Genomic DNA, 11,550 nt, shown 5'->3' with positions numbered 1-11,550 from the left:
GAATGGACGTAGCTTTTCAGAGCTTCTTTAAGCAGGTTGCAATTTAGAAGTTTTTGCATGGTGCAACTATTTAAGCAGGTCCCATGGTATTGGATTGCCTCTAAGCAAGTCACAAGGTCTGACGCCACCTAAGCCAAATTAAACTTGTATTCTTTTGTATTTTGCTAATAAAATATAATGGCTGTGCTGTGAATGCTAGACAAAAAATGAAAACAATCCCAGTGAACAAGCACTGCAAGGAAATCTGATAAATTTCACAATTGTCACGATCAGAACTAAGATAGTAACTCTGACAAATAAAGAACAATTTCTTATTAAACAATCATCAATATTCACAGTTGACCTACCAAACACCAAGATAGTAACTCTGACATGCATAACAAACTTACACTAACCAAGCCCTAGCTAATTAAATAAAAACATGAACTGTTACAAAGATTAGAAATAGGTAACAGACATAAATAGCTCAACTTCTTTCTACTAACTAGTCATATACAAAGGTCAGAAATAGGTAACAAACAGAATCCAATGCTCTTGGATCGTAGAAAAGAAAGTTCAAAACCAACAGAAAAATTGATCGCCGTTTGTTTCTTTGCTGAGGCTTCTTCTGTGCTTCCTTGGCCTTAAGTGCCTTCAAGTTAGCTGCATTGTAATAACAAACACCCAAAAACACCACGCCCTATCCAGCCAAATTGATAGTAGTCACCATATCCTTAATAACAAACCACGAAAACGCAATCAATAACCAGTCCTTCACAACACCAGCTACATTCATCTATCGTAAGTGCTGAAGTCTTCCCAACAAATAAAAACACTGCAAGATTCAATCCAAAGCTATTGCAAAACTGCAGGTATGCAAGTAATGCCTTCTCTAACGAACAAGAAGCCCTGATACCCTTTGAGCGAGTTAAAACCTAAATAATTTAGAAACAACGGATCAGTTTACACAAAATGGCAAAGAATAAATTCTTCATAAGGCATTCCGCTTTGACATACACATGCTTCTTAATTGCATCATTCATCCCAAAAAATGCAAATATGAAATATGATATGGTCATACTTGCAATACAAAATATAAAATCGAAAATAATGGCATACAAAAATAGAATTTGAAAGTAAAAAATGAATTCCTCACCAGGTTTTCCACTAGATAAAACTGCACTTTCAACAGGTTCCACTCCATAGATCTGAAAAAAGACATACATCCAATTAGTAAGGCGTCCTATAGATAACATAACTTATCATGAAAAGCATGGCTATGCATCCAGAATAGTATACAATGCTATCTTTATTAAATATATGAAGCTCACCTTCAAATCAAGGTTTTGCTCTTCCAGGTATTTCCCCGCACCTGTTAATGTACCACCAATTCCAATCCCCGAAACAAACCCACCAGTAATTTGTCTTGAATTTGTGCTTGGTAATATTTGCTACAAGTTCTACCATTACCGACCCCATTTCATTAAAATCGAAAATTGAAAATTGAAAATCAAGGCGAGTCTCACTTGCATGATTTTTGTTCAATTTTTGGTGAGCAATTGAAGAAAACGATTTTGGGAGAATTTGGAGGAGTCAAATTTTGGTTTTTTTTTTTATTTGATTTGGAGAGAAATTTTGGGAGAGACATTTTCGGGTTTAATTTTGGAGAGCTGAAGTGATTTGGGAGAGAAAAAAGCAAAAATTACCATTCTGCCCTTATAATTTGCTTTGTTTAATTTAGAGCAAATCTGGCATTTGATCTGGTGTAATTTGTTTTGATCCAACGGCCGACATTTTGCTGTTTGGATGATGTATGAAAGTTTGCTGTCTACCTAACCGACCTGATATATATATATATATCGAAAATAATGGCATACAAAAACAGAATTTGAAAGTAAAAAACGAATTCCTCACCAGGTTTTCCACTAGATAAAACTGCACTTTCAACAGGTTCCACTCCATAGATCTGAAAAAAGACATACATCCAATTAGTAAGGCGTCCTATAGATAACATAACTTATCATGAAAAGCATGGCTATGCATCCAGAATAGTATACAATGCTATCTTTATTAAATATATCAAGCTCACCTTCAAATCAAGGTTTTGCTCTTCCAGGTATTTCCCCGCACCTGTTAATGTACCACCAGTTCCAATCCCCGAAACAAACCCACCAGTAATTTGTCTTGAATTTGTGCTTGGTAATATTTGCTACAAGTTCTACCATTACCGACCCCATTTCATTAAAATCGAAAATTGAAAATTGAAAATCAAGGTGAGTCTCACTTGCATCATTTTTGTTCAATTTTTGGTAAGCAATTGAAGAAAACGGTTTTGGGAGAATTTGGAGGAGTCAAATTTTGGTTTTTTTTTTATTTGATTTGAAGAGAAATTTTGGGAGAGACATTTTCGGGTTTAATTTTGGAGAGCTGAAGTGATTTGGGAGAGAAAAAAGCAAAAATTACCATTCTGCCCTTCTAATTTGCTTTGTTTAATTTAGAGCAAATCTGGCATTTGATCTGGTGCAATTTGGTTTGATCCAACGGCCGACATTTTGCTGTTTGGATGATGTATGAAAGTTTGCTGTCTACCTAACCGACCTGATATATATATATATAATATTTAATACAGCTATATATCTTTACTCTGTAAAGAAAACTCCTCAAGTAATAGTAATGTTTCGATCGACTGGATTTTTTGTTTTCCAAATTTATCCCTGCTCATATTTTCTATTTACAATAATCTAATCTGATTTTATTTGTAATTTGTTGTATTTGACAAGGGTAAATATGTAAATGTAATATTCAACTCTAATTAGAGTGGCCAACAATTGCGGCTGGACTCTTCTGTTGGAATTCGATGGGATGGGCTTTTTGCTACTGGGATTCGGTTGCAATTTGGTTGCGCTTATTTTGAGTGGCTTCGGTTGCAATTTTTTTAGAATCAACCTTACCACATTGACTGGGCTTTTGTTGGGCTCGCTTTCGTGGCTTGGTTAATTGGACAGCTCTTAGTTTCACGCTCATAGAGCGTGCCCAAAATGCTAGTATGATATAAAAGTGTATGGTTTCTAGTCCGTATAAACATAATAAATCTCAAATTTGTGTTTAGGCTATTTCATAATTTTCAATTGCGAAACCTATTAGAGGTCCGCCCAACCAAAACAAAAACAAATTGTACAAAGTGTGGCGGCTGGGAATCGAGCCCAGGTCTACATGGCCACAACGTGGAATTCTAACACTAAACTACAGCCACATCATGTCCACATCCACTAACTTTATCTAATCGACATCTACCACTTATTTTGCCAAACCTAATTGGCAAACTCATAAACCAGACTTGTCTTATTAATTCTTCTCTCACAAACTCTATTCTTTTGGGTCTTCCCAGTTCCAGTATTTACTACCACTCTCGCCGCGCTACTTATTATTATATTTGTAAGATTTATTTTATTTTTATTTTTTTTTTTTTTTTTCCGTTTCAATTTTACGACGTAACATAATAGATATGGTATTGTATTATTAGTCTCATTGGGCCGGGGCAGAATAATAATAAATTATTGTTTGGCAGGGTTAGAGCAATTGCTTGCCGGGTCTCTATCTACAATGGGTACGTTTATATTTTTCTTTAGTTTTATGTTTATATTCATTTTAGCTGATTTTTAGATAATGGTGGAGGGAATACGAGCCGGGGAATTAAGCATAGGAATAAGTTACTTGAAAATGTGAGTTTAGTTGAATCACATCATGAAAACTTAATGAAAGAGAAGAAGAAGAAGTTTTCAAGGAGGAAAAGGAAAAATCAGAATGTAAGTGGAGCTGATGTGGATGATAGTGATCAACTTCATTCTGAGGGTGAACCTGACTCCGAAATGCTCAAATGTGAGCTCACTATATAACTTTGGCATGTACTACATGATTTGAGTGTTTATTTTTAATGTTTAATTGTGTTTGTCAGTGGTAGTTATAGATGAAAAGTTGGCCGAGGGAAACGAAGAAAAGAAAAAGAGCAAAAAATCAAGAAAGAAAAGAAAAGAGTAGAATGCAAGCGAAGCTGATCAGCTTGGTTATAACGGCAAGGGTGAGTCTGAAAAGCTAAAATGTGTGTATACTCGTAAGAACTATTTAATTACTTATTTGTTTACTGGCACGAGCTTTGTATCTTTACCCTGACGTGCTGTTTCAGTTTTGGATTGAATATTTTTTAAGAAAAGGGTTCAGTGCTCAAGGATGTCTTGTTTATACATGCTAATGTTTTACTCCCTTACATAGAGCTAAGAATGCTGCATCAATTTGATATTTTATGATTTATTTAGGCACAACCCTATAAAATTTGCATATTCCGTTTATCCAATTTCTTGCAACATGTCCTTAGTTTCCACAATTCCCCCATATAATCCACAATTTCACAACTTGGAGACCATGGTTATATGATGATATTATGTCGACAACGTTATGATAGTAATCTTCGTGAGGATCATTTTAAAAACCTCAGCTTATTCTGAGATTTCTAAACCTTCACTGCTAACTTGAAACTTCAGACCACAATATAAAGACATACCAATATACCATATTTTTGTATGCCATCTCCATGTTGTGGAGATCCTCTCCACCAACCATCAACCTTTGCTCGTCTTTGTGATCCCAATTATGATGGTTGTTTGTGTGCTCAATTTTGTTTTCAAACTTCAGGCCTTTTCCATTTATTGCATCATATTTTCCATTTTATGTCAAAGCTGTCAGGGTGCACCGATAATTTATAAAATTGTATTTAATACATTGGAATTGGATAATTGATACTAAATATTATCACCAGCAATTTGTGTCTACCATTTTTTAACCTTATTTCAAATCTTCAATCTCTAGCCTCTAGGCGTCCTCTCCTTTTTGTTTCATTTCCTTTCCCAATATAATATAGACGAAACATTGCTAGAACTCTTCCTGTGACATTTTACTAGACATACTTTTTTCATAAAGTCAGCCGTTATTGCTATACTTCACCAAACAACAACAACAACAACAACTGAAAAAAAAAACGTTACTGTGATCATAGAAAGTAGAAGTACAAAGGATTGAAAGTAGGAGTACTGAAAATAGACCAAGAGTGAGAGAATTATTCTGACGACATCATGTGATTTAAAATCTAATTGTCTGAAGTCGGTACTTTATCCACGCTCCTTCGAAGTTTAGTCACTGTCTCTTTTGAGGCGTGTGCAAGTTAGTATCATTTGCTTTACTGTTCTTCTTGTTTCATTTGCCTTTTCTTTTTCTCTTTTGTCCTACCTGCCGCAAATTAATTTTAAATTCCTTTTGCCTTAGATGGTAATTCACAGTTGGAAGCTTCCAAGAAGAAGAAATCTACAAGACTTCAGGAGGCAGATGTTGAAGTGAATGGAACTAGTAAATATTTTGCTGACTCTATAATCTCTTATTCTAGAATCATAAATACTTCTCTTATTTGTCAATTTTAAAAAATTATTGTGTAGTGGTTCACCAAGTGTAGGTGTGTATAATTTTAATTCCCCTGCTTTACTTGCAGATAAGTCCAAAAAAGCTGTCAAGAAGAAAAAGAAGGATCTGGTTTCATCAGAGAAAAGTAGTAACATAATCAATAAAGGAAGTGGATCTGTAGGAAGCGAGGTTTATCAAATTTCATCAGTGGATGTGGACTGCTCCAAAGGAATGAAAAGTATGGATAAGTTTTTGACATATTTTCTTTTTCTTTTCTATGCCCTTCATTTGTGGAGTATTACATTCTGCAAAATGTATGTTTTTCCTGCTCTACTTTTCTTTTTAGCTAAGTCTACACGTTAGTAGCGTTTTTTGCATGGTTGTGTTGGCGGACATATATATTTACGTATGCTTGTGCTTCCTTGTCTTTTTGCGTGTGTGAAGGAAGTGGATTTTTTTTTTTTTTTTGTATATAGGATGTATTGTGGCGTTAGAGGATTACATGGAATCAATAATGGTGCCAATTCTTTTTTTGCAAGGTCTAAAAACTTGTGGAGTCGATCCGAAACTTATGACGAATCAATTTCGAGTCCATCATATATCAAATACTTATTCATACTAGTTTTACTTAGCAGAACTCTATTTCTGTTTTCTATTTTTTAATAATTATATTTCAAAAGTTTGTTTGTTTTGTACTTTTGTCTTGCTTGTTACTATTTTGGGAGAAACGTTTTGTGCCATACCAAATTACATTGATTAGGGGGGAAAAAAAAGGTAATGATTATTGTGTAAATTGACTAAATTCAGATAATCAGAGAAGTGAAGAAATGTGGAGAAATCGTGCTAAATTGAGTACCCTCAAGAAGGATGCGTACTATTTCTTCTTGACATTGAAAATTAACTTAATTTCTATTGATTTAAAGTGTGACCACCCTACACTAGAACAGTAGAATGAGTGAAGACGGATTGATGTGTCAAGAGGGCGTTGATTATAAGAACGATGGAAGTCCGGGACACACCGATAACTATATGAAGTTTCAAGTGTAACCACTGCACGTCCTAGATTTTGTGAAGTTCAGTTTCATTCCTTCTTATTTTTTATGACAAAAGAAAAAAGGTAATTCTATTTTATTCCTCCATATGCGTTATTGTGTCAATGCCAGTTTCTTTATCCGGGCATCGAGACTCGTGTCTCTTGTGGAGAAACACTTCCATGCTAATCACCAAGGCATGGGACCGGGAAGTAAAATTTGTTAGATGGGATTCTCGATTTGACGCTTCTCGGTGACTTCTTAAGAGAATAACCGATACGAAGAAGGTTCAGCCAAACAATCTTCTCTTCTAGGTTTCCACGGATGAAGCATTGAATTGAAAGAGAAAAGTGATGATTAGATGGATTGGAATTTCCCATTTTAAAAATATGTAGGTTTAATTCTCCATTGTTGTCCCTGGGAAATATATTAGGGTCTTATAAGCTATTATTCCTTACGACACTTCCATTTCTTAGGACACCTGATAAGGGAGAAATACGAATGTCAATTCATTTGGAAAGCAACTTCACTTCCTCGATATGTAATTCCATGTGCATAGTTTATTTCTTCATTCTCAATAGGCTTCCATCCATGAACTTTGATCACTATTTTCTTTTTTTGTCTATATTTTCTTTTTTTGAGATCGAGAATCTATCCATATTTTCATCTACATTGGTTTCTATATTTCTTTATGCTTCTCTATATTTTCTGGTTTAGTTTTGTTTTTTTTGGCTCTACTCGCTTGTAAGATAATTTCTTTCTGTGGGTGTCAGAGTGGATTACCAACTATTATCAGAGTAGGCCTAGCTTGAAGATACTGCAAGAAAGAATTGATGAATTTATAATCTCCCACGAGGCACAGAAGGAACAGGTGTCTTATCATACTATTTATCACAGGTTTTATACTCTTGGTCACATAGACATCAAGTGTGTACTTAAACACATACATGAAGAGTTAATTTTGAATATTTTTAATGGAGATGTTTAGAAGATTCCCACATTGGACAGTTATGTTCCTGGGGCCCCTCAACTCATTGCCTAATTGGTGTTGAGTTGGATGCTCCAACCTGGTGCTGATACCAAGAATATAGGAACTAGTGAAAGAAAATAAAGTGAAGGATTTTTTTTTTTGGATCTGTTAAGGAAGTGAAGGATGCTATCTATCAAAAAAAAAAGGTGACAAAATAGAAAGGAGAAAGAGGAGACGAAGAAGAGAATGAGAAAAGAGGGTGCAATAGGTTATAAACCTACTTCTCACATTATTTTTAATGAAATTGTTGTTTATTGAGCAAAAATATAAATCATGTGAGGTTAAAACCCAAGGTGACACCTCAGTTATTTCTATATTTACTTTTGTACTAGTTAGTAGTTACACCTACAACTTACTACACCACATAATTAAGTATGTCCGCATTCATGAGTACACCCACAAAGTAAATAAATGCTGATAGTTATGACTCGAAAAGAAAAAAATAAGAATTTGAGATGCAATTTTGTTGCCTTTCTCTTGGTGTTTGTACATTGTAATTTAGAGTACTTTTCATTCCCGAGAGAACAGCTTCTTAATTACTTAACAAAAAAAAAAAAAGAAAAGAGAAAGAAGCTTTAAGTCGCAGATGGTGGATGGATCTAGCAGTTGACAAAGACAAAGGCAGGGAAGAAAACTACGATGCCGAAAGTGGAACAACCATGGGCTCTGTTGCTCTAGTCATTCTCGAAAAGATGGGAAAAAAGAAAAGTAATGATCTTGGACTGAATTTCTACAAATTTCAGAGAAAGGAGGCCCAGAGAAATTGTATGTTTATTATCCTCAAAATTTGTATATTTTGTCATTTTCTTTTGAGTTTTAATATACCATAGGCAACTGAAACAAATACTTGCAGAAAATGGATGCTTATACAACATTCTCTTGGTGCTAAGTAAAAACTAAAGCGTAATTGATGATCTTCTTTCTGATGGATATATATGCTACTCTAATGTTAGTTGTATTACATAAAAAAACAACAGATACCACAGATACCACATATGTTATCACCAAGCAAGTTTCAGACAGCACTGAACCGCTGAGGAAGAGGCAACCATCAACTAAACATGTAGTCACAAGACCCAAGTCCAGTTTGAAGATTCTACGCTTTACTAGGAAGCCCAGGACCCAAAAGCCAAAACTTTCTAATGATAATGATTTATCTCAAAGAAATTGCGAGAGAAGAATGTTGTTGAAATTGAAAAAGAACGTGAAGAGGGAGATGACACCTTGATGAAGTCTTAAGCATAAGTTCATTGGAAAATGAGTCCGTTGGGGGTTCTCAACTGCAAAATGTTTGGAACACCAATGGTGGAGTTGTTGAGAATAATGGCGGTGAAGTGGTGGTTGATAACAGCAGTCGCGGAGTACAAACATCAACTGCTGCAAAATTGGTATTTCCATGCACTAGTTGGTAGATTGCAATACTAGATGCATCTTTCTTCCCTTGTTTTTTTGGCAGTCTGAAAGGGGAATCTCAATTGATCTGAACAAGTCAATTTATGATGAAGGGGTGGGTGGTTTATTCTGTTCAAAGGATTCTATCTACTTTTGTCTTAAATATTTACAAGTTATCGCGAATCAGAATTCAATTGTTTTGACCTCAACCGTTGTAAGCTCAAATGTTGATTTTGCGGAAATCGCGCACATGGATACCGCTAATGATTCTCCGACGGTCCGAGTCGCGATAAAAATTAGCTTAAGCTAATTGTGGGTAGAGATAGTATGTCTTGTTACATTAATTTCGATCTTTACAATAAACAAAGTGTAAGAGTATCGCAGTGAACTTTTAAACATGTGAGGAATGAATCCATAACTAAAAGTGGGCTTTGCACAAAGGTACTGGGGTAAGAGTATAAAGGGCTCTCATAACCCGATCTTCCCCGTGAAAAAAAGAAAGGATTATGTATCGCGCAATGATTGGCTAAAGAAAGTGAAAGTAATGAAGCATTGGCTAACGAAAAGTTCTAGATTGACATAAGGTTACTTGTTTGAAACTTTCCACTATTTAGAGTGTGTAGTAGTGTTGACTCAATGCGACTTATTTGTACTAATTTTATCCATATTTTCTTCATCTATTAATAGGACGGAGAAACTGAAAAGGTTGATGATGGTGACAACTGTGATGATGCTGACAACGAAAATATTTGTTTAAAAATGGGACCACTTTAAATATGCGTATAATGTACTTCCCAAATGCAACTAGTATCTTTAGCGTGGCGTTGGGGAGTGAAGTGGAGCCGTGGGGAGAGAGAGAGAGTCAAGATGCAGGAGAGAGGGAGAGATGGGTGAAGGAGAAAGAGAAAAAATGAGAGAGAAGTGAGGACAGACAGACATAAACCAACCAAATTGGTTTTGTCCGCATAGCCCCCATTCGCAAAATCGTTAAGCTACTTCACTCGATTATAGTTATGGATCCTTGTATTTAAGAGTAAACATTACTTAGTGTTACATTTTTTTGAGGGGTGAGTAAATTTTAAGTGAGACAATCAGATTGTTAGGATGTGACAATGTAGTGTAAAAATTTGCTTTTTGAGCTATTTTTTATCGCCTACCGCTTCATAGCCGTTGACTTCCGGTTGAAAGCAAAGCAAGCTATTTTCATTAATGATTTGTACTACTGGTGAAGGAATGCTACACTTGAAGAACTAGGGCGTGATACTATCTCCGCATAATTTGGGAAAAACTCAAAACCAATTGTATATGCAGATCAAATATTTATTTTTTTTTCGCGATAATGTAGTTTTCTTGTGAGACAATGTAGTTTACCCGAGACAATGTAGTATAAGGTCTATTCTATGTGCAACTAACTCACATTTATCTTATATTATACTGTTGTAATTTTTATCCTTATATTTAAGAATTCTATCTTGTTGATACTGAACATTGCCAGAAGTCCTAATAAGGCTATATTGGTAAGTATAACCATTCAAACACCAACCCACGAACTGGTAATTGTACCAACAAACAATAAAAGAGCGACCAACAATAAATAGGATAATAGCACAAGAACCCCGATGATAAGAAAGTTCTTTCTTTGGACATTTTATGCTAAAAATAGACGAAAATCGGAAAGGTCAAAACATGTCCATTTTGTAAAACCGAGGTGGTGGCTCTATGGATAGAAAGGTGGGAGGGCCACATCGGAAGGATTGAAAGTCAAATATCACGTTTCCTATGTTGAAAGTCATTGGCAAAATCTTCTTTTCCAAAACCTCAACAATCAAATTTGGGTGGGTAACCAAATGAGTTTTCTCACCGCCTTCCACATCAACCTAATTCATATCGCGGAGAAAACAAATGGAGACTTTTGAAATGTTTGGTTTCATCTTTGTCGAATGTGGAAAACAAATTTGCTTCAATTTTCATTTGGAAATGTTGGTTGAAAAGTTGGCTTTCAACTCATTTGGTTACCCACCCAAATTTGATTGTTGAGGTTTTGGAAAAGAAGATTTTGCCAACGACTTTCAACATAGGAAATTCGATATTTGACTTTCAATCCTTCCGATGTGGCCCCTCCTTACCGGCCTATCCACGAGCCACCACCTCGGGTTTTACAAAATGGACGGTTTAACCCTTCCGATTTTTCGCCTAAAGGTATTTTCAAATGGAGGGAAGATGCTCGACTCGACTCGCTTGGGGCGTTATGTTGACCGAGTTTGCGCGAAAGGAAAAAAGCTAAGAGAGTTTAAATGACGTAGTGATCCAAACATCCGTGGCGACATCCACCGACTTAACCGCTTTGTTTCTCGCGGGGCTTTCCTCTTGCCAAAAGCGGTTCAAAGGGCGTTGATGTCAAACATATTGATATTGCGGTGATTTGAAGAAGTTTGACAAATTCCCTTGGGGTATCGGACGTTTGAAGGCATTAGTGGTGGTGTTGAGGCTCTACATACGATATGGAGAAGCACTTTCAAGTTCAACGGAAAATCCAACACTAGCATTCGAAAGTGTTGGGTTTTCCTTCATGTGCCCACTTTGAATGTCCACCGGGTGGATGGGGAGATATTCCCCTTTTTGAAGTTAGGTGGGTTTCCACAGAAAACCACCGGGAGAACTTGGGAGACC

General features: G+C 35.8%; 2 long non-coding RNA genes across 2 annotated transcripts; one reads left to right on the top strand and one right to left on the bottom strand.

Annotated features, from left to right (window-relative positions):
• Positions 1-284: 284 nt before the first annotated feature.
• Positions 285-1,764, bottom strand: LOC147473903 (uncharacterized). The gene is made up of 3 exons (XR_015210254.1): positions 1,311-1,764; positions 1,136-1,187; positions 285-914 (listed from the first exon to the last, which is right to left on the bottom strand). It is a non-coding gene; the product is annotated as an uncharacterized LOC147473903 (long non-coding RNA).
• A 6,283-nt stretch (positions 1,765-8,047) lies between these two features.
• Positions 8,048-9,105, top strand: LOC147473902 (uncharacterized). The gene is made up of 2 exons (XR_015210255.1): positions 8,048-8,253; positions 8,466-9,105. It is a non-coding gene; the product is annotated as an uncharacterized LOC147473902 (long non-coding RNA).
• The last annotated feature ends 2,445 nt before the right edge of the window (positions 9,106-11,550 follow it).

This window comes from Coptis chinensis, unplaced genomic scaffold (assembly GCF_015680905.1).
Source record: "Coptis chinensis isolate HL-2020 unplaced genomic scaffold, ASM1568090v1 utg167_pilon_pilon, whole genome shotgun sequence".
Taxonomy (NCBI): domain Eukaryota; kingdom Viridiplantae; phylum Streptophyta; class Magnoliopsida; order Ranunculales; family Ranunculaceae; genus Coptis; species Coptis chinensis.
This window is presented reverse-complemented; position numbering and strand designations above follow the sequence as displayed.